This window comes from Notamacropus eugenii, chromosome 6, assembly GCF_028372415.1.
Source record: "Notamacropus eugenii isolate mMacEug1 chromosome 6, mMacEug1.pri_v2, whole genome shotgun sequence".
Classification (NCBI taxonomy): Eukaryota; Metazoa; Chordata; class Mammalia; order Diprotodontia; family Macropodidae; genus Notamacropus; species Notamacropus eugenii.
The window spans coordinates 222,209,069-222,233,648 of NC_092877.1; the positions used below are offsets into that span (position 1 = coordinate 222,209,069).

Genomic DNA, 24,580 nt, shown 5'->3' on the forward strand with positions numbered 1-24,580 from the left:
TTTTTCCTGTTACATTCTTGTATCTTCATTGAATATGAACTACAGAGGTTCACTATCTTCTTAATAATCCTTCACCTATGTGAATAGATTTTTAAAACATGAAAAGAATTGTAGGAAATGATCTAATCCATTCTTCTGTCCATATTATAAAACTGATGTGTCACTTTTAAAGAAAGTTGGTTTTTTTTTGTCAGTCCTATTTTGTCTTTATTATAATGAAGTGCATGTGACAATAGCAATGGACATCTTTGTTGAAAATGAACCAGTTTTTAATTTTTACGACATATCATTTCTAAGAACTTTGCATTGCTCAAATCACTAGGATTGCATTTTTCTATTATCATCAGTAAAGGAAGGACTTAGCCTTCTTGGGTGTCTAGCCCCATCAAAAAACACAAAATATTTCGGGAAGTTGCAAGTTAAAAAGGGCCTTCCTTCCAGTGCATCTATGGAAAATGACAAGAAAAGAAATCCATGTGTGATTTCATCTTGAAAGAAGATCTTTCTCATTTCACATTTCTGCATAAAATCTGCCTAGATCACTGAGAGGTGGTGGTGCCAGTTAATAATGGAAGGAGAATATATTTCATTGCCTTTATGAAGAACTTCAGCTGGGCTACTCAATATGCAGAAGGGAGACTGTCCTTTCTTTGGGTTATCATTAAGAAATTCATGGCCCAGGCCATTACTACACTTACCAGAAGATAGATTTAAGTCTTCTGGCCACTGACACTCAGGATGTTTTGATGCACTCTCAGTATGTGTTCAGTCTGTGAAGGTTGGCCAAGTAGAGGAATGTTAAGACTTTGAATGATTAGAAAAGAGCTCATAGCTACACTTGGCATATATGTAGATATCTGACTCAATGAGAAACCTCTCCACTGGAGGAGATGCAAAAGGACATGAAAAGAGCATCAGTGTTGACTCTGGCTCAAAAAGTGCAGAAGTTACGGCATTAACCAGGCCAATGTTTTCTTTAAAACATCATAGTTTTATACCACTAAAGTTTGGTAAGTCACATATTCCTTGAAGTCTAGAATAAATGGATTATAACAAAATTGTCTATAAATTGAATTTCTGTAAAATAAATATTATTTTCTTGCAGACCTTCATTGCAAAATTAGAGATTAATTCCTATAGAACAAAAATCTTCAAAGAATTGGGTCAATGGGATGATCAGCCTCAGGCATATTAGGAAACTAGAATATAAAACCAATGCTATCCCTGCTAGGAGTTGTACTCTTTATTTAGAAGGTCATTTTTTCTTTTAGAATTTTTCAGACTCCCCAATCTCCTGTAAGCCTCCTTCAGGCCCTGGGATTACTACCCTGACTGGAAACAGTAATATCTTACATTTGAAGTTTTACAAAGTGCTTTTTTCCCTATGCCCTATACGGTATGGAGTTGAAGCATCATCACTACCCTCTCACTGAGGTTTAGGGAAATCAGATGATACACCCAACGTCACACAATTTATACCTATATAGGTGTTATGCTATGCTGACTTCAGTATTCTTTCAGCTACCCTATATTTCTACTAACATACCAAGCTACAGATACCATGTTCACACTATGCAGGACTATGTTCCCCACCTTCTTAGTGGTAGGGAACAGGGCCTGAGAGCATTGGACTATAATGTGAAATATTACCAGTAGGTGCTGCTGTCTGACAATGTACAATAAAACCTTTGGCCATCTGGAAATCTCAGTGAATTCAGCCACACTAGATAGTCAAGGTTTATGGACGGTCAAATGTCTGGTCCCTTGAGCACTATGTTTTTAATGAGGTATTTTAAAAAATGACAAGCATTTAAACATAACATGCTGGACACAATATGACCTTTTCTTGGTGACTTGGGATCATCATTATGTATGTCATTTTTACAGTGATTTGCTCAGAAACAATTAAAGAAAGTAGGATTTTTTTAACTAACACCAGATAAACCCTGACCTTGATGTTTTCAATTCCTACACTGTAAATCTGTATTTCTATGTATCTGACAATAGGGGCTCCTCTCTCCTACAGTCTATTGTATCCTAATTTGGTCTCTCTATTCTTATATAGACTTGGAAACAAGATAACCCAATTTGTTAGAATTGTGTCTAAACTTAAGAGTGAGTTTCCTAGAGATATTTCCATAAAGAAAGCACATAGATGTGGTCACACATATTTTGACTGGACAGAAGTCTTCCTTGCTTTTTCCTAAGCTTTAGTTTATGTTCTCCATAGGGAAGGTTAACATCAACCCAACCTATTTGTAGGTCAACTGTTACTCTACTTCACATCAAAGACTCCTCCTACTCTTAGAGTAGTGGGTATGACCTCAGGACTACATTTTCCATAACTCTTGGGGCCCAGCATTCATAGTTCATTGGGAGAAATTTTCTGGACTATTATGGTTCCAAAGATGCTTTAAGTAGTCATACTGTGTGTTGTTTTCTCCAAGAGAAGACTGATTAGGACAAAACATGCCTAGAGGCAAGAGTTTAAAAAGAGGGCTTACCAAATAGCACAAAGGAGCACAGGAGAAGAATGATTCAGGCTGCATTTGGACAGGAAAATGGAAGAAAAGACCACATGGAGCAATATGGGCATGATATGCCCAAACCCCCAAGTCTTGAATGAATCCAAATAATTCTAGAACTCAGGGGAGAAGCTTCAGCAAGATGCTACTTACCACAAAACATCAGTTATTCTTCAGCCTGCTCCAAGAAAATAAGGCATGTCAAGAGGTAAGTAGCATTATAGCCTAATTATTTAGTACTGTAGCCATTAAATCTGAAGTGGCTATGTCCTCCCACCATGTCAGAGAATCAGATGAATTTTAGGGAATTGTCATAGGATCATAGATCTAGAATCAATAGGTCAACCTATGATCTACCTAATTGACATAATTATATATGTATATATATATATATATATATATATATATGACTCAATCATAATTAGACAAAGCTTAATGTGCACATATAGGGGCAGCTAAGTGAGGTTATAGATAGAGCATTGGACCTGGAGTCAGGAAGAGCCAAGTTCAAATCTGACATTACACACTTAATAGCTGTGTGACCCTGGGCAAGTCACTTAACCCTGTTTGATTCAGTCTCTTTATCTGTAAAATGAGCTGGAGAAAGAAATGGCAAACCTCTCCAGTATCTTTGTCAAGAAAACCCCATGTCATGAAGGGTAAGACACAACTGAAATGACTGAAAAATGACAATATAACCTTAGGTAACAAAGTGGATAATATCTTCAACAGTGCTGTCAGATTATCAGATGTCATTTTATGTATATAGATATGTGCACAGGCACGCATGCACACACACACACACATACACACCAGTTCTTCTGATTTCTAGTATCAAATTCCTAGCTTCCAAAACATGATATTTTCAAAGCCAAATTTATTTGTGGGGATGCATAACAACCAGAGGAGCTATAAGCCATAGGAGCATCATTGGCTCTGCCAGTTCTTCATCTACAGAAAATATGATGGGAGGAGATTATTTTCCTGTGGATGCTCTAGAGATAATTGATGAAAGAAAAGAGGAAGCATATGTGGGTCATATTAGGTAGGCACTGAAGTCCTTTCCAACTCTCAAGTTCTCTGATTCTGTGACACTATCTGATCAAATTCATTTACCATCACAAACAGAAATGGCAGTCCTGGGATTGATCTACACATATATTTTAACTAAAGAGTCTGCATTTTTGAATATTTAACATTTGGTCTTTTATTGTTTAAGTCCACTCCAATGATATTTTTATTTTAGCATAATGAAATATATAGTTCCCTCAGGATGGACACAAGGTGTCGCCTGCCCCAACCTAAAAAAAAAAAGGAATACCCAATTACTATTAAATTGTAGACCAATCAACCCGTAAGACATTTCTTTTTAAATTCTTATTAACTTCTTCCTCATTGAAAATAGAACTGGGATTCCCAAAATATTATCTGTTATGAGGAGCAAGTCAAATCAAAGAAGTTTTTCATACCCACTGACTGTTATACCATCTCATCAGGAAAATGGTTAAGAACAATTTTTAACTATTTGCAGGATTCATCCTCATTGGACATAAGCCATTGATGGGCCAAGCTGTACAACCTCAGTGTAGATCCTAGACCATAAATGGTTTCCTCAAAGGCTGCGTCAAGTCACTACTGAAAAACCCAAGTACACAGGAAGATTTTCACAATATAATTAATGTCAATGCAAAAGCCTACTAATTCTTCCCAATGCAATAGTTCTTCCTGGCTCAAATCCCTTGTCATTGCAATCTGTCCTCCACAGAGCTGTGAAAGTGTTCTCCTAAAGCACAGGACTGACCATGGCACTAGCCTTAATAAACTCCAGTGATTTCCTTCACAGCTACAATAAAATGTAAACTCTTCTATTAGTCATGTACAAATCTTCATAGCGTACACCCAACTTACCTTTCCAGGTTCATTTTCTAGCCCTCCCCTTTAGGAAATCTATTGTCCAGCCAATTGACTTCATTATTCCTTACGCATGATCATCCTACCTTCCATCTTTGTGATTTTGATCTGGCTGTACCCCAAGCTGACAATGTGTTCCCTCCACCCCACTGCTTCTTAGAATCTTCCAAGCTTAGCCCAAGTTCAGACTCCTACCTGAAAACTCTCCTGATCTCCTCATCTGCTACTACCATCCAATAAACAAAATCACATGGCTTATTATACAGTTACACATAGTTTTAATAATAATAGTTAGAACTTATGTTGCTCTTTAAGATTTATGAAGTACTTCATAAGTTATCTTTTTTGATACTCTCAACAATCCTTTGAAGGGGGTATTATTATTATCATTATTACCATTTTATAGATGATGAAATTAGGTCTGCGTAACACCAAAGTGAAATCATTCACTGTTATGAATAGGCTCATGTATTTTCAGGGTAGATTTGCAAAATATAATATACTGTCTTCCTCAAAGGCAAAACCAAAATATTTGTTTAGAACACCACTATTAGAATAACAGGATTTATTTAAGATTTAGTGGGGTACTCATCACTCTCAATCCAGAGAGCACCAACATCTTAAGCATTCTTTCTTTCAAGCCTCCCCACAAACAAATTCCCCTAGGCAAGTTCCTCCCTCCACTCTTTTTCCATTGGGCCAGCTCCTCCAATAATGTACTCCATGTGACTCGACTCAGGCTGTGTTATAGCTATGAGCTGGGCCATAGCTTAAAGCAATTCACATAGGCCTGTTAATGGACAGGGAAGATCTTCCTATTCCATTAACATTACAGCGTGAGAAATGTTAAATGGTGTGTTCTGGGTCCTACAGTGCCTGAATAAAAATTTCAACTCAGGTTTCAAGCAAGCTCAAATGTAAAAAACGACTGTGAGAAATATTTGTGGCCAAAGAGTAACTTCCTATTCCTGGACCAAAAAGACCTTTTCCCTTTATAAGAATTCTTTACAGAGTTCCCCATGGGTGCAGTTCTCCCTTAGGCTCCAAGCCATTGGATCCTTTATGAGTTCATATCCAGCACTTCTCTCTTGAGTGATTGTATCTGTGACCATTTCCAAGTGGTGCACCTGCTGTCAGCTTCTACCAACTGCTCATACTGCCCCTGGAGGTCTCTGCTCCTGATTCAGGCTTCTAGTGTGACTTCTGAAGGCTTTGATGGGTCTCCCAAACTCAAACAAATTCATTCCATCTCCATCATTCTAGTCACTGCATGATAGATTGTAATGACCTTGAGGGCAAAGATCATTTTATTTGAGGCTTTGTTTCCCCATTGCCTAAAACTTTGCTAGGCACTCTGTGGATGCTAAATAAATATTTGCTGATTGACCAATATGAGGAAAAAAGTAAGCTGGCATCAACTAAACCATAATTAAAATAATTTCATTTAGTTGGTTTTCTCCAAAATTCAGATGATCAACCTTAAATGACCCTATTCCACTGAGTGGTTCATTTGGTTCTTCAGGTATGTATTCCACAACTAACTCATCCTTGCATGTCCAGCAGGAAGCAGCTCTTCTGAATTTTGTTAACCATTCATTCACTAAAGTTCCTTCATGAAAACGGTAATTCATCTGCTTATGTCTGTTCCAAAGATTTTTTTGTGCTAGATTCGCTCTTTTCCATGTGTTATAAGATATTAGGGTCTCAAATAAGGACTGATATAATTATATAAGAATATATAAGCTAATTTGAGAGGGAAACTGTTGATTCTAACACAGGTTGTCCATATGTTGCTATTATCTATTGGCCAGTATGATTGAGAACACAAAATGCTAATTCCACAGCTATGTACATGACTGGGAAGAGGTGCCTAAAGAACCTTATATTGAATTGTAATTAGGTGGGGAATATCTTCATAATCCCTGTATAACCTACTAGGAAAGACAAATTTGAGCACGCTCTAAGGCAAGGGTGGGGAACCTATGGAGGCCACGAGACCACATGTGGCCCTCAAAGTCCTCTGACTGAATCCAAACTTCAAAAAACAAATCTCTTTAATAAAGGATTTGTTCTGTAAAACTTAGACTCAGCCAAAAGACCATACCCAAGGATCTAGAAAGCAACATGTGACCTCAAGGCAGCAGGTTCTCCACCCCTGCAAGTACTGGATACTCATGGGCTAATTCCTCATTCCATTTATATTTATTTTGCATTTATTCTGTACATTATTAACTATGCACTTGTCTCCTGCCATAGAAATGTCCTTAAGAGTAAGTACTGTTTGGAGAGCAATCTGAAATTATCGCCAAAGAGCTATTAAACTACCACTACCCTTTGACCTAGCAATACCATTATTAGGTCTATTTCCAAAGATGATTAGGGAAAAAGGAAAAGAACCTAAGTATTCCAAAATGTTTATAATAGCTGTCTTTGTGGTGGCAAAGAATTGGAAACTGAGGTGATACACATCAATTGGGGAATGGCTAAACAAGTTATGGTATAGGACTGTGATGGAATATTACTGTGCTATAAGAAATGATGATCTCAATGATCTTTAAAAAGCATGGAAGGATGCACAAAATAAGGAAGAGCAAAATGAGCCAACACAAGAGAATATCATATATGATAACAGCAATAATGTTTTAATAATGACTTTGAATAAGTTATTTTGACTATGGTAAATACACAAATTAGCTATGAAGGATATGTAAAGAATGATGCTATTTGCAACTAGAGAAAGGAGTGATAAACAAAAGTATGTATAGAATAAGTTTACACATATATACCTGCTTGTGTCTTTTGGTGGCTGTCTCTAGGGCAGGGGAGGGGGAGCGAAGAAGATAAAAGAAATTTAGATGATAACTTTGTTGGTATTTAAAAGAAAAAGCAATCTATACATAGCAGATTTGCAATTTCAAGTGCAATCATCTTTTTATTACACTATGTTATAGAAATGCTTGTTTTATTCCATAAATTAAAATTTTTTTAAAGACTAAGGATTGTTACGTTGTTATTTTTCTATATACCAAACTCTTAGCACACTGCCTAGAACACAGTGGATGTTTAATAAATTTGTTTGAAATTTTGTTTTGAAATTTGTTTGAAAATAAATTTTGCTTATTGTTTGAATTATTAACTGTCAGGAGACAGAATTAAATTCAATGCATAGTTTTAGGTACTAGTTCATCATTAATGCCTGATGAGAATTCTTATCTCTATCTTTTTAGATGATCTTTATTCCAGGTTAAAAAAAAACTTCATTTGTGTTCATTTTCAGAAGACTCAATTTTGTAAGTTACCTCAAACCCTTTTGGAATTCAATTCAACTTAATTCAATTCAAAAAGCATTTACGTTCAAGGATGACTAGCACCTCTGGTATGAGGGCTTGACAGGCCCTTTTCAGGGATGCTTATCCATCTTTGGTGTCCACCTATCATCCACCTATCATCTGTGGCTCCAAGAAGCTATAGTATGTGCAGCAGCCACACTGTGCTAAAACTGTCTTAGCAGATGGGCTAAATCACATTGGAGCTAGCCAAATAGGCCATAAACCCATTAGTGAGTGAGGGGAATTTCTATCCCAAGAATGGGAACACTGTCCCCAGCAGAATGGGCAGATGAGAATAATTTATTCCAATGGCCATGAAGGCAGCTGAAGTAGGCATTGTGGATTCCTTAGAACTTGGTCAGACTTCAAAGCTACCAAGGTCATCATTCACTGCAATCGTGAGCCATCTCCAGTCACCCTGAATTTTGCCTTACCACTGGACTTTGATGACTCTGAAAGAGAGAGTGAGGCAGATAACTTTGTTCAACTCTGTTTCATTTAGATCCAATTCAGAGACAAGTCAAGATATGACTGCATTATGTCTTTCATCATCTTTGAAAACTAAGGAGGAATAACAACTATGTGATAAGCACTATGACAAAAGACGAAAAGAAAAGACCATTCCTGCCCTCAGAGAGCTTGTATTCTATTGAAGGGAAATGGGCAGGGGGGAAAGGGGGAAATATGTACGAAGTCATTTTCTTTTAGGGGAATAGAAATCTTGGAAACTGCTAAAGGATAAATTCTAAATAATTTGGCACTGGATGTTATTACAGCAGTGATTTTATTTTGGTTATTTGTTTTAAATATTTATTGGCATCTTTCTGATATCATTTTTAATATCATATTCATTTCTGGAAATATTATTGCTCTACCTCATCCATCTTAGAATTTAGCTCTCCCCTTGCTCTATATTTTTGAAAAATGAAAGATGGACAAAGAAAAAAAGAAAGAAAAACAATCAATCCAAACCACTCCATACATGCAATGCTTCTGACATCCTGCCTTAGTAATTCTGCTAAGAAGGAAGGTCTTATCTATCATTATCTATTCTCCTATTGACTTTTCAATTACTCAGTTTATTTCTGTGTTTTAGTAGACTTTTTATTGACATTGTTATGGTAATTTTGTCTATTATACTCTCAGCTCTGCTTATTTCATTTAGTATCAATTCACATAACTTTTTGCATGTTTCTCTGAATTTTCCATATTCATCATTTATTATTATATAAGGATATCAAATTACATTCCTATATCACAGTTTACTTAGTCATTCTCCAATCATTCTGCTTCCAATTTGTTTTGAGTTCCTAGCTGCAATTGTATGGGTTTATCCAGTCCTTATACTGAAATGAGTTTCTTCTATTCTACAAATTGTCTTTTATCTTGAAATTGCTAGCCTGACTCTGGCCATCATGAAGTTTGTAGGTTACACAGGTCAATTACTGTGATTCTTTGCATATGTCAAAAGCTTATGCACATCCAACTAGCCTTAAATATGAAACTATACAGCTTTGTTGGTAGAACATGTTTTTCTTTAGTCTCCCAACTATTATGTATACCCCAGTGGAATGCAGTGATTTATAAGTTTATGATAGCCCCATTATACAATAAGAACTAACCCATTGGGGGTTAATGAAAGATCGACTAGAACATTATCAAAGAAAATCAAAGAAGGGCTCTGTGGACTTTTCATATGTCCAAATAAACTTATACATGAAGAGTATAATCTGTAACAGAACTTTCTGTATATATTCCAGTGATCTTGGCCATTTGGCATTTTCACATTTTCTATATTTCTTTTCAAAATATATCCAGATGAGCATGTTCCAAAGTTATTAGCATCTTTAACTCTTAATAATTTACTGATTGAATTATAGCTACGTTCTGCTGTAAAATTACTACCCATAGCCAATGGCAAATGACAAATGTGAATAATATGAGTTAATGTCAGGACTTTGAACATTCTCCCATCTGGGCAAAACATCAGGTTTAGTTTATGAAACATGCACTAGGAAATGGAAGGACGAGGTGATCTATACTTAATGGTCACAGTATTTAAGTATGATTTCATTAGAATTTGAACTCAGTCATTTCTGCTCAAATGCAAATTAATTTTCACTCTAAACATTTCATCTAATTTTATTATGAAAAAGCATCACAACATTCATAATATCAAGTAGCAGTTTATTGATTAATGAGTGAAAGGAATCCGATGTGTTTGCAAAAAAAAATAGCAAAACATGGACTAAATTATTAGTGAACCAAAATGAACTAATACAGATTAATGGTGTGGAATATATTCATTAGAGCATCATAGATAATTAGCATTGGAAGAGGCTTTAGAGATCACCAAGTCCCAACTTTCAACCAAAGAGGAAACCTTTCTATACTCTTCTGACCAAATGGTTAGTTAGCCTTTGACTAAACTCTTAGAGTGACAGGGTACTGCCGATTACTGCCGATTTGGCTCAAATTGCTCAAAAGATCTTCCTTGTCTGTGTCTCTGTAACTTCTACCTCTTCTCCATAGTTAAACCTTCTGTACCTGACTAAACTTAACTTCCTTTTCCCATGATGGAATATTATGCATCTGAAAACAGCTTACAGTCTCAGAACTGGGCAATGTACTGCAACAGAATACCTGGTTGAGATTTGAATAATGAATCTGTCATTAACCATCAGTCTCACTTTGGAAAAGTCAATGAAATGCTTTAAGCTTTGTAAAATGAGGACCTTGGAGAGGTCCTTTATAACTCCAGAATACTATTCTAGAATCATGCTGCCATCTCTTATCTAAGCTTCGATTCTTCATGCAATATGGTTTCCAAAGTCGTCGTCATCTTTGTCACCAACTGCTTCTCCAATACTCCTATTAAAATGCAACATCTAAACTTTGATGTCGATGCTATCATCATTTCTGTAACCCTGTCAAAGAGTAATTAGCTTTTGTAATATCCTTGTCACCCTATTGGTTCATGTTAGCTTGCTGTCAACTAAAAATCCCAAGATATTGGTGATTTAATACTATATTCTTTTCAATCAAGTTAATTTAATTTAAGATCCTGCCTTGCCAGCTTTTCTTATCTACACTATAGTGTTTTCTTTCTTGAGATCTTATCCCAATCTTTTTCCTTAATTGGAATGAAAATTGCCCTCAAAAATTCGATTATCTAAAAAAAGGAGAAAGTAACTATTTGTGCAAAAATATTTATAGTAGCTCCTTTTTTGTGGTAGCAGAAATTGAAAGGACATTTAATTGGAGAATGGCTGAACAAGTTGTGGTATACAATCATAGTGAAATACTACTGTGCTGTAAGAAATGATGAGCAGGATGATTTCAGAAAAACTTGAAAAGATTTACATGAATGAATGCAGACTGAAGTGAGCAGAACCAGGAGAAGATTGTACATGGTAACAGCAATATTATATGATGATCAACTATGAATGACTCTAAGCTACTCTCAGAAATACAATGATTCAAGACAGTTCCAAAGAACTCATGATGAAAAATGCTGTCCACATCCAAAGAATGAACTGATGGAGTCTGGAGATCAAAGCATATTATTTTTATTTTATTTTTTTTCTGTGGATGGTTTGTTTGCTTGTTTTTATAACATGACTCATGCAGAAATATGTTTTGCATAATCTCACATTTATAACCTATATGAAATTGCTTACCATATTAGGAAAGTAAGAGGGTAAAGAGAGAGGGAGAATATTTGGAACTATTTTTTTAAAAAAGTAAATGTTAAAAATTGTTCTTACACGCAACTGACAAAAATAAAATATTATTAATTTTTTTCAATATTTGATTGTCTCAGGATAATAAGATTTAGGACTTTAAAATAGTTTTCTGGCAACATGACACAAAAACAAACAGCACATAAGGGACTGGACCTCCTCCCTCAGGCTTCTAACTGCAGTCTGACAACATGACCAACACCAATGGAGAAGTCTTCTTGGCTGAATTAAGGCTGTAAGTTGATTGAACATCTTTTCCCTGCTTGGAATGTCCTTCTTCTACTGTGTCTAAGTAACTTACCTCTTGTAACTTTCTAGATGGACTGTGAGTGTCTCATTTCATCTCAACTTCAAACCTGAGGTAGTAACCTGGCTTATTCAGACTTGGCCTTTCACTGAAGCCAACTAGTCCAACTTTCTCATTTTATAGATGGAGAGAATGAAGTTCATAGAGATTACATGATTTGCCCAAGTTCGAATAGGTCACTAAATGATAGAAAGAAATTGGAGCCAAGAGCCTCAGAGTCTACATCCAATACTCTTTACATGGTCCCACTGACAGTAAATGTTAGAGCATGCATGTGGAGACAGGTTTCCTGTCTGCAACTCCAGTATACTTTCCAGTGTTGCACACTGCCTCTATATAAATATGTATGTGCATATATTTCATACATATATTTAAGTGAAAGAAACACATCATTATTTTGAGTCATAAGGTTTGGTGATTCAAAGAATTGGTTAGGACTGCATCAAACTGTTTTACATTAGGAAACAGATTCAGGTCTGGATCAGATTGCCACTGATTTAAAAATGTTGCCAGTTTCCTGCCTGTTAGTTGGAGTGTCTACATTCGCATTGGCAGCAGCTGCATAATTCTTAGGAGATGAAGTCTATGATGTAAAAATCACCACATTTATTAGTAGTCTCAGATCATAAACCATGAGCTGAGTGGGTATTAAAATGAATAACCTCTCATCCCATTTGCAGGTCAAAGGTAAACATCCAGAAGGGAGCGTTTGGGAAGCTGTTCAAGTCCTTACTTCTGGACAAAAGGTTGTGAAGCATGGGCTCCCTTGTTCATCCAAACATCAATATACTCTATGACTTTGGGAGATCGGTTCTTAACAATGAAGGAATATTTCAAAACTAAACTCCGACTTAATAGACCAACTCAAGGTTAATTTCTAAAGGGGTATAATGAAAATTAAACCACTAAACTTTTAATTGTCCTCCACTAGTAACAGAGACTAAGCAGGAAAAGAAAGTCTATCCCTTTTCTTTGGAAGGCAATGTAGTGTAGTGGAGAGCAAAATGAACTTATAATATTAGGACTCACGTTTAAATCCTGGCTCTTCCTTTTATTAGCTATATAACACTGGAAAACTCACTTAACTTTTCCAAGGTTCAATTCCCTCATCTGTAAAATTAGGAAGTTGGAGGGCTTGAGACAGTAATGTGAAGGCCCTAGCCATGTGCAACTCCCTTGAAAACACTTTATCAAAGCTTGAAAGAGGTGCCAGATGAGGCAATGATCAATAAAAGCTAAGGGAAAGAACAATGAGCCTCTTCGTCCATTCCAGGTCTATTGTGAAGATGGCTAAAAGCCTGAGGGCTCTCTGAGAGGGGAGTTTGAAAAACTGTTGTCCATTGGAGAAGAAGGAGGGGAAGATAGTTGGGACAGATGGGATCTTGCCCAGGGTCCTCTTAATCATGGATATCCCTTCTTGCTCCAGGTCTGACTCCCTCTACCTTTTCTCTCTGCTCTGGAGGTTTGAACACTGGGTTTTTGAAATCTGATTTTAGCTAAAGTCCTGAAGCCAGAAGGATCTACTTCATGAACTGTTGGACCCTCGACAAGGAATAGGATCAGATTCAGAAGACACCATTGCCAACATAGACCAGGAGAATACATTTTATAAAGGGTCTTCCAAGAAGCCTAAAACCATCCCACTTGCACTTTCCCATCAGAACCACAGAAGAGAATAAAGCCATACCTAACTGATGACTGCTTTAGAAGAAATAGAAGAAAATGGGACTTAGAAGAGTACACATGTAAGAACACCAGGAAATAGAGGGGGGAAATGGAGACAAAGAGTAGAGCTTGATCCTATACACCCTACCCAAAACAATTGCTGTTTTGGTTCATCCTTCATTTCTTGAAGGTGACCAATGACATCATTTTATGGCAGGTGCCTTAACTAGTAGGTGAATTGGATTTAAGTGAGGCAAAGTTACACAGTTGTCTGCCTCACTATTTCTTCCAGAGAAATCTAAGCCCAGCAGGGAGACAAAAAACCACGATGACTGGTGATGGTCCAGGATGCAGTGGATGAATTTAGTTTCTTCAATATCTAATCAAGCTCTAAGTACTTCATAGTGCCTGCTTCAACCACCTTCAAGACTGTTTAAACAAATTGTTCTCATCAACCAGTTCTATTAGAAGTGTTTACATACTTGGGGTAGACTCATAGTTTGGAGACCTGTTCAGTTACCCATAACCATTTAGTCTGTCAAGGCAGTTTCATGAGGGTGTGGTCACTGGTCATGTTACAGCTTCTTGGAGCCACAGGTGAGAGTTGCATGACAGGTAGACCACAAAGGTGGATGAGCAATCCTGAGAAGAGTTTGACAAGCCCTCTCACCAGAAGTCCTGATGTGAAAAGACAGGACCCTAGTTCTCCCTGAATACCTCATACTCCCTAAAGATATGTGAATGCATACACGGATACAGATATGGATAAATATAAAATATATACTTTTTTTATAAACTTCAAAAAATCCATTGTTGATCAATATGTACTGCCTATATATTTACACAAAAATATCAATAATATGCATATATGTGTCAACAATATGTATTCATGTGCAAACATCAACATATATATTCACATATTTATATATAAACATTAATAAGAGAAAGAACAAATCAATGAATTAGACATGCATCATTTTTTAAAAATTAGAAATTAATTTTTAAAACCCCTACCTAATATTTAAAAAGTGGCAATTCTGAAAATTGGAAAATCAGTGTTTTTTTTTAACTAATAAAATGGACAAATGGCTAACTAATGCAATGATAAAAAAGAGAAAAAATAAATTATAATAATTAAAAGTTTAAAATAACAATTTACAACAGATGAAGAAATTTTTTAAAAAATATTAGAACCTCATTTGACAAAGCATAAAAGAACAGAACTTACAAATTAAATGAAATAGAATTATTTACAAAAACATAAAATACCTAGATTAGTAGCACAAGAAATAGAGATTTTAAATAATTCAGTCTCAGAAAAAAAAGCAATTGAGCAAGTCACAAACGAACTCTCCAAAAAAAAGAAATACAATCAAATGAATTTATAAGTGAATTCTATCAAAGAACTTTTAATCCTGATATTACCTTTATTATTTATAAACTAGAGGGAAAAGGTACTATCAAATTCTTTCTGTGAGACAAATACAATCCTATTATTTAAATGAGGGAGAAATGAAAACAGGAAAAAAAGCTATATGCCAATATCACTAATAAATATCAATATAAAATACTGAATTAAATATTACCAAAGAGACTATAGCAACATATTGATAAGGATTATTTGGGGTGGGGGGAACAAGCATTTACATAGTGCCTACTATGTGCCAGGTACTATGCTAAGCACTGTTACAGAGAGTATTTCATTTGATCCTCACAACCAATGTGCAAGGGACATACTATTATTATCTCCATTTTAAAGTTGAGGAAATGGAGGCAGAGATTAAATGATTGCCCAGAATCCCACATTTACTAAAGTATCTGAAGGCAGATATGAATTCAGATCTTCCTGATTCTAGGTCCAGCACTCTGTCCACCAAACCACCAGCAACTCATGTATTATGACCATACCTGTATGGATTCCTGTATTCCTATTCAGGATTGATTCATTATTAGGATAACCATATATAAAATAAACTATATTAATAACAAAAGTAATACAAATAGAATGGTTAGAACAACTTAAATAGAAAGATTTGGACAATATCGAATAAGTTATGTTAACAAACAAAGTGGACCTTTCCTTAAGATTGCAGTTTGTATCCATCTAAAACCATGAGTTAGAATTATATGTATGTAATCAATACAAAAACCAAGAAAAAAGGACAGAAAAGAAATTCTATTCAAAATAGCTAAGGAATATCTAAAATATCTGGAAGTCCACCTTCCACAGTAAACTCAGAAATTATGTGAATATAGTACCAAATACTGCAAGAATAAATGAAGACTTGATGAAGATATTAGCTACTCACTTTGAAGTTCCATCTCAGACCTGTCATATTAGCAAAGTTAACAACAAATAAAAATGACAGATGTTGAAGGGGCAGTAGGAAAATAGGATAAATAATGCATTGTTGGTGAAGCTGTGAATTGATCCAGAGGCTATTCTGAAAAGAAATTTGGAACTATGCACAAAATGTAACTGACTGCATACCTTTTGACTCAAAGATATTAGTGTTATTCCAAAGAGCATAAATATTTTGGCCATGCAATAGTTAAAATTATGATTAAACTGAGGCACAAAAGTTCTGAGCAATTTATCAGTAAAGTGCAAATCTAACGATAAAAAGGATCTCAGCTTCCACAGTAAGCTGAGATCCCTAATGATAGGGATAGTTTTCTCTTATAGGGTTTTTGGGGGAGTACAGAATAAAGAGCAGAACAGGGTAGCTGACATCATGACATTACTGAGGCTCAGGGAACAACATGATTGGTTGGAAGTTTCCTAATGGGGGCTAGTAACAACCCCCTCCTTCCTTCCCTGTGACTAAGAAATAAGTGTTCATGGTTCAAGTCCTCCTGAAAAGTCACTGAAAATGGCCCAGACTTTTTGAACCAGGCATTCTCAAAAGATAGCTTAGAGGTGTAGAGATATTAGACCCAACTCCCTTATTCATATACATTCTCCACGATCAGTTAGATTCCTTGAGGGCAAGGATAGATCAACGATTAGGAGAGCAGGATTTCTGGAAGTCATTATAGACCAGCTGATTCTGAACCAAGTTCAGAGACAGAGAACACAGGACAAAAGCAATTAACTGTAAATAGGATTGATAAGACAATCTTAATCTTCCCAGCCACATAATGAGAAGACAGGACTCTTTGGGAAAAGACCTGATATTGGGAAAGTTTGAAAGCAAAAAGGGAAAGGGGATGACAAAGGATGAGATGGATAGATAATGTCATGGAAGCAGCCAACATGAACTTGGAAACACTTTGGGATAGTGCAGATAGTTGAGATAATGCAGAAGGTCCTAGAAGGTCCTATGATCAAAGAGGTAATAAAGAGTCATTCATGACTGAACAAGTATAACAACAAAACCGAAGGAATCAAAGAGAGAAAGGACCTATCTTTACAAAAATATTTACAGCAGGTCTGTTGATTAGTAAGTAACTAGAGACCAACCACGAATTGGGGAATGACTAAACAAATTATTATATATCTATGTAAAAAAATACTATTGTGATGCTAGAAAAAATGTTAGGGATAGGTTCAGTGAAACCTAGGAAGATGTATATCTATTAATTAAGGATGAAGTAAGCAGAGCAAGGAGAACAGTGTGTATGATAAGGGAATTGTAAGAATGAACAATTTTAAAACACTTAAGAATTCTGACTAACACAATGAAGTACAATTTCAGAGAACTGATAATGAAGTGTTACACCCACCTCATGACTGAAGTGTGATGGGCTAAATACGCATAGGGAACATCCCTTTTTGGACTTGAACAATACTGGAATTATTTTTGCTAGACTATGCATATTTGTGAGAAGAATATTTTTTTTTTCCTTTTTGTATCAAGTTCCTTCCCACAAGGGTAGCTATGATATTTCCATGAAACTAGAATAATAGGCAAAGCTTCCAGAAAGGACCAGAAAGCCAGTGTAACTAAACACATTGTTGACCATCAATTCAAAGAATTTCCTTGTCCAACCTTAATTTTAGCTGCTGTTTAAAAATGCCAGATTTTTCTGCTTTTAATTCTTTCTCAGAGGTTATAACTTTCCTCAGAAAAACCTTCTCTTCAGGTTTCCAATAGCTGTATACAGTTTGGTCTGCTAGCTACTATGATATCACAAGGGTCCCCTAAAAAAACAAAGAATTTGCATCTCTATTGACATATCCTTGAAACCTTACTTTACATCTGCCTGGCTTACGGTCACCATGCTTCAGCATATTTAGGTAATTTCTGAATATTCCTTGTTTAGCAGTAATTCATTTATCAATCAATAATCAACAGGTATTTTGTGAGCACTGAACTAACTACGGTCTATTACAAAAAAAGATACCCTCCATAATTCAAAATAACTAACATGCTGATTGAGAAAATATGGGAGACCTAAACTATCTGGTGAGAAAAGACTAAGAGGCAATGAATCTCCCTGCTTATCTCCTTGACATCCACACCTTTGTATAAACATCCTAAACTAAGGCAGCCATTAATTATCTGGTGACAGAATGTCACAAGGCAGTGAGATCCCCTATACACTGCATTGATTCCTTTTATCTTAGGTAAACATCTTCCAAATTACATTTTTATGGCTACCAGCTATTGAACCTATTGCAATCTATTCCTTAGTCCTAGATGGGGTCTGGACATTTATAGACCCCCTGACTAGTTCGTTGGATGAGGATGCATGAAACAAGATGGGCACCAGGATTAGTCTCTAATATCTATAAAACTCATGATTCTTACCTGTGACAGTTGAGCTGCAGTGATTTAGATCTGATGAAGTATTCAAATATCCGCACCAATTGTCTAGGAACAGAGATAAGAGCTTAGCATAACCTGGTTGTACCAAGTCTGAGGGCAGTTTCAGGGCCCTGATTGAATTTTTTTCCTCTTCCTGGTATGACCTGAACACAGTCTAATGGTCCAGGAGTGAGGAACCTGTGTCCTTGAGGTCACACGTGGCTCCTCAAGTGCTACCCTTTGACTGAATCCAAACTTCCCAGAACAAATTCTTTTATTAAGGGAATTTGTTCTGTGAAACCTGGATTCAGTCAAAGGGCTGCAGTTGAGGACTTGGAGGACCACGTGACCTCGAGGCCGCAGGTTCCCAGTCCTGACTTTAACCCAAGACTCACTGACCTCCTTGCAGCAAGACTGCTACATCTTCCTCCCTTTGGTTACTAAGCCTCAGTGGAATTTTTTGCCCTCAGTTTGTCTCCCGTTGTCCTTGACATATCTATGCTGTGTTCCCAAGGTACCTCCAGTTTTTCTTCTTGTTTCTGTTCTCTTAATATCTAGCATTTGTATTGTGTGTTGAGGTTTGCAAAGCCCTTTGCAAATATCATTTCATTTCATTCCTGCAACAACCTTTGGAAGTAGGTGCTATTATTATCCGCATTGTATAAATGAGGAAACTAAGGAAGACAGAGAGTAAATGACACGTCCAGGGACACACAGTAAATGTCTGAGGCAGGATTTGAACTCAGGTATTCTAGATTCCAAGTTGTGCACTTTTCCATTGTGCTCCCTAGCTGTCTCAAAGCTTAGGAAAGAAGACAAACATATGATCAATTCTATTGAGAAGCAAAAGAGGTACATAGAAAATATAGCTTCCTACTTAAGGTGGAGATGTGGGGAGCTAAAAAGGTTATATGTGCTCTCAGCTGACCATTTTTGCATTGCTGTTTATTTTTGTTATGAAGGGTCATTCAATAATTGGGGGAGATTAATAACAAAATGACCATTTAAAAAACAAAAAGTACTAATAAAATATCTTAAAGAAAAAATTGAGCAAGATGTATTATTTATTAATAATGCTAAACATTTTAATCACAGTTCAGTATGTTTTACTGTACTTAGTCTGTGGATAGGGCAATTGGACCCAGCATGTATTCAATTTCACTGAATAGTTGTCTCGATTGAAGTTACCAACCTCCACACAATGTCCTTATGTTCAACCTTCCCTAAAACCCTCCAGAGAGCCACTTCAAGGCTCACTTAAGAACTGCCAGGATGACTTGACACACACACAAATTGTTCACATTTACTACCACCCTCTGAGCTTCCACAAAATCCTTTCATTTATTAGATACTACTGAGAATTAAGATTCTCTCTCTCTCTCTCTCTCTCTCTCTCTCTCTCTCTCTCTCTCTCTCTCTCTCTCTCTCTCTCTTCCTCTATCTCTCTCTCTCTCACACATTTCCTTTACCTCTCTTCTATCTGGACTACTAATAATTATAAGAATTTAAATTTCTAATAACTGCTAGTAACTATCAACACCAAAAATTTTCCAGACTTCTCCCACATTGTATACCAAATTCCCTCCAGATTAGGATCTGGACTCCTAATAATGATTAACATAAGCACTACTTCTCTGTAACTTGCTTGCTATTGGCAGGTTGCTTTACAGAACCATCATCTACTCACCGTCTATCTGATTAAACAGAACTCTACAGGACAAAAAGATCTTTGACTCAGGGTGCAAACATCTGAGAGTGGGACACATTCTCCCTTCTGGCACATGATTCCTCCCCAGTAGGGCACAATCCCCATACCCTTGTAGCAACTTCAATACCTACACTTGTCCTCTTTTTTTCTCTCTCTGTGCCACCCAATGGCATAATCATGACGCCAGGATGCCATCACTATATTGCTGCTATCCAATGACCCTCCTGCCCCTCTCCTCTACCTCCCCTCCACAAAAAAAAGAAAAATCTATAGGAGCAAAATCCAAACATCTACTCCCCTTCTCCAGATACCTCTGAAGACAGCCTCCCTCCCTGCTACTTTGGCCAAAAAGGGGAATATTTCTAGTTACAGCCCTAAAAATTAGTAAAATAAGGCAAAGAAATATCAAACCAATAGAAAAAAAAACTTCATAAAGTGAGAGTAAACATGCTATATGACAGACAGGAAGTATCAAAAAGATGTATGTTGTAGTGGTAGTGGTACTGGGAATTAAGGTTCAATAGATAGAGAAAGGTCAGTTAATAACATGCCTTGGAAACTAGGCAGAGTTTGAACTTGGTTTTAGGCCATTTAAACTATCATGAGGTCTGGAGAAGAGGAATGACATGAAGAAAAGGGTATCTGAGGAAGATTAATCTAGCAGTGGCAGGTGGGGTGGATGAGGAGGGAAGAAAGCTCAGAACTAGGCAGGCAGGGAGCAAAGAAAGCTTGAACTACAGAGCGAATGAAGAGGATAGACCATTCCCTGTAGGATCACTCTTTTGCTGGAAATGGATACATTCTAGATCAGGATATCTTAAATTTTTTCTCCTTGAGCAATCTGATGAAGCCTACGGACCCCTTCTCAGAATAATGTTTTTAACTGGATAAAATAGAACACATATGGTTACAAAGGAAATCTATTACACTGAAATATAGTTATAAAAATGCTTTTTAAGTTTAAAGACCCCAGGTTAAGAACCCCCTAAGCTGAACCTTTCCAATAGCAACCTTCTCTTGCCAAGTAACATTAAACTTGTCCCAGGTCTATGGACTTCCCTATCCCTATCTCAACATTATTGGCCAATTTAAGGCTAATATGGTTGCAGGGCTGGGGGGAGGACAGTTTTTTGTTTTGTTTTGTTTTTTGCCATTTGAACACAATTTTAGTACTGATAACAAAATGTGTCAGGTTGTTTGAGAAAAAAATGCATCCAAGTGTCTTCAGTCAATAGCTTAGCACACCTATTGATCTGACACTGCCTACCACGGCTCACTTCCCTTTGATTTAGTGAACTGCTGTATGTGCTTTTTAAGTGACAACACAGCTGAGGAATAACTATAAGAAATGCCCGGGAAAAAAGTAACTCCTTCCAAATATTTTTTGACAGCCTGAATTTATCTCTAGATGGCAAAGGAAATAAAAAAGCCAGATGGGTTTTTTAAAGGTCTTTGTACCCACAAGATAGAAGGATAAAGGGGTCTTTTCAGGCCTTCCATTCAGGAAATGACTCTTCCCCTAAGTGGAGGAAAAAAATTAAGGTGTGTGTGGGGAAAATGGGTATGTGCGGGGAAGCATAAGCATTAATTAAATGTCCTAATTTCCTTAAAATTAAAAAAAAAAAACCAGCCTCTCAGAGAAGTTTGCTTTAAACACCATAACTTGTTCAAAGTCTTTTCAGCCCTAATTGAATAATGATAGCTACTATGAACATTAAAATCCTGTATAATTTTAAAGCAGAGAGCATCTTTATGAATGTTTAAAATGAAATAATAAAAAAGGGGTGAGGGGGCTGATGGAAAAAGGTTGTAGATATTTAAATGAAGTATTTTTCCTGGCATAAAAAGCCCATGCACACATGATTCTGCATTGAGTTTATATAAAACATCAATTCTGGAAAAGGGTGATAAAAACATTTTTCTTAAAAGCAGTTTATCAGATCCCCTCCAGGACTGCTAAATTGCCTTTCTATTCTCAATAACATGACTCAAAGACCTCAAAGCCTGCATAAAAGCATGGAACAATTCATCTCAGGAGCAACACCTGATAGGAGAAAACAGGATTTCCAAATCAATTTGTCATGATCCAATATGGATTAAGCAGTTTATTTGCTTTGACATTTCTTATTTGCTAAGTGCCAGGACGCCAAAGCAATCCTTCTGTGATACATACACAGAAGAGAACATTTACTATTATTTAGGTAGGGGGATCTTTATACAGCCTGCTTCCTCCACAGAACTCATTTACTCATTTGAAAAGAGAAATGCCAAGCCTAGCGGCCTGTGGGCTACCCGAGTCTTCTTACCTCAGCTCCCGAGGTCTTTGGTTGGCCAAACCGGATGCGCATATGAGAGAAAGGACGTTCCAGAGTCGAACAAGGGTTGAGCTTTATTTCAGGGATTCAGTTACAAGTGCAGGGGATAGGGGGAAGGAGAGAGATATCTCCCAAAGAGGCAAAGATCTACAATAAGGGCTTAGGAATAAAAGTGTAAGTGGGGAGAGAGGGGGAGGAGGGAGAAAGAGAGAGGAAAGTGAGGAGCCTAGTAAGCTCACACGTGGTCCTTCCCCAAGAGAGTTTTTCAGGCTTTCCTGAACCTACTTAAGCCCTTTGCCCATAGTTTACATATCAATATCAAGCCTGTTAGGAGACAACAGGTGTGTCCAATCCGGGACAACCTCGAGAGCAGGGAGGCTCCACCCATCACGTATCTCCCGGGAAGAGGCGGAAATACCCGAGCTAGCCGAGCTAGCTCAGTCTGACCTTCTCGAATCCCCGCTGTTCATGGAGGGCCTCTTAAGACTCTAAGATTTAGAAGTCCCACTTTTACCCGTCCGAGACCGTCCACACGGATTTGAACTTCCAGTCCTCACAGAGAAACATTTTGAAATTGGTGACGCATGTAGTTTTACATGATAATAATTTAATCCTATTATTTCACTGTCATTACTGAAGTCTTCCTCTATGTACCCTCTGAAGACAAGAAAGTCCTCCCAAGACTGTGTACAAACCACAACCACCCAGGATTAGATGCGACAACACCCATGCTTGAAAAGAACTCTTCTACTGACTTTAAGTAGAAAAAGGGAGAGAAGCGGAAAATTTAATGGGACTGATGAAAAAGGAAAGTACTTGGGAGTAATTTCTGATTCCAATTTTTAATTCTTTTTGATTGCATCCATGGTCAAATCTGGATGAGGATGGGAAATAGTTTTATTCAAAAGTATACTGAGTTTCTTTGTCTCTTCCAGTTCCCTAGAGTCTGATTTAGTCTATTTCTCATGACTTTTGTTAATGCAATTTTTTTTAACCTAATAAGATTTATCTATTGTCTTGAACACCTTCATCATCTTACTTTCGGTCAGTATTGTAGGCTTCAACAAAGATGGAAAGAATGATGGAATCAGGGGACATGGGCTCAATCAAATTCCATTTCTGACATCTCATTTTCCTCATTTGAAAAGTAAGGGGTTGGACTTGTCAAGATATTACTTGTCAAGCTCTTTTCTAGAGCTAAGGCCCAAGAAGTAAACAACGCCCTGAGCTTGGCATAACAGCAATTCTTGGCACTCTCCCTCTGGATGATCTCAGCTCCAGTAAAACCCCCAAATTGGGACGCATGGTTTCTCTATTTTCCAGGAGATCCTGGCCTGAGAGCTGGGGTTACAGATGACATGTTGGCAGCAGAAAGTGATCGGTCACATTTCCTTACACTCTTAATAGTCCCTGTGCCTCTAACTGCTGAGTGAACCAAACCAGGCACTGCACTCCCAACCCCACCATAATAATTCAGATACTGTACCCCACTGAACAAGGCTCTATAACACAAGAATTGAGACCATCACAAGGCTCCACAATTTTAATAACTTAGAGACTGTTTCCATAGGACTCAAAAATTTCCCCAAAAATTGTATTGTCCCAAAAAATGTCAATAGAAAGAACTCCTTATTCAGGACCTAAGAATGATTGTGCTGGATCCCACCTTTTTGTGTTTTTTTAATTAATTTATTTCTTTTCAATTATCTACCATCACTTCCATATATCTTAGATATTCTCCCCTCCCTTCCCTACCTTCCCCGAAATGATGTGCAATCTTATATAGGTTCTACACATACATTCTTATTAAATACATTTTCATCTTAGTCATGTTGCATAGAAGAATTAAAATGAATGGGAGAAACTATGAAAACAGAACATAAAACAAGACAAAATTATCTGATTCATTTTGCAATCCAATTCCATAGTTCTTTCTCTGAATGTGGAAGGGATTTTGCCTCAAGAGTCCATTGGGAATTTTTTAGGTCCTTGCATTGCTGTGAAGGGCTAAGTCTACCAGAAAAATTCCTCACACGTTGTGGTTGTTGCTGTGTACAAAGTTCTCCTGGTTCTGCTCCTTTCACTCAGCATCAGTTCATATAAGTCCTTCCAGGCCTCTCTAAACTCTCCCAGTTCATCATATCTTATAGCACAATAGTATTCCATTACTTTCATACACCACAACTTGTTCAGCCATTCCCCAACTGATGAACATCCCCTCAATTTCCAGTTCTTGGCCATCACAAAGAGTGCTGCTATAAATATTTTTGTACATGTGGGGACCCTTCCCAATTTTTATGATGTCTTTGGGATACAGTCCTAGAAG

General features: G+C 36.9%; 1 long non-coding RNA gene across 1 annotated transcript; it reads right to left on the bottom strand.

The window, feature by feature from the left end:
• Nucleotides 1-3,706: 3,706 nt before the first annotated feature.
• LOC140511241 (uncharacterized) lies at nucleotides 3,707-22,661 on the bottom strand. Its single transcript, XR_011969479.1, has 3 exons — nucleotides 22,246-22,661; nucleotides 18,235-18,297; nucleotides 3,707-3,826 (listed from the first exon to the last, which is right to left on the bottom strand). It is a non-coding gene; the product is annotated as an uncharacterized lncRNA (long non-coding RNA).
• Between the last annotated feature and the right edge of the window lie 1,919 nt (nucleotides 22,662-24,580).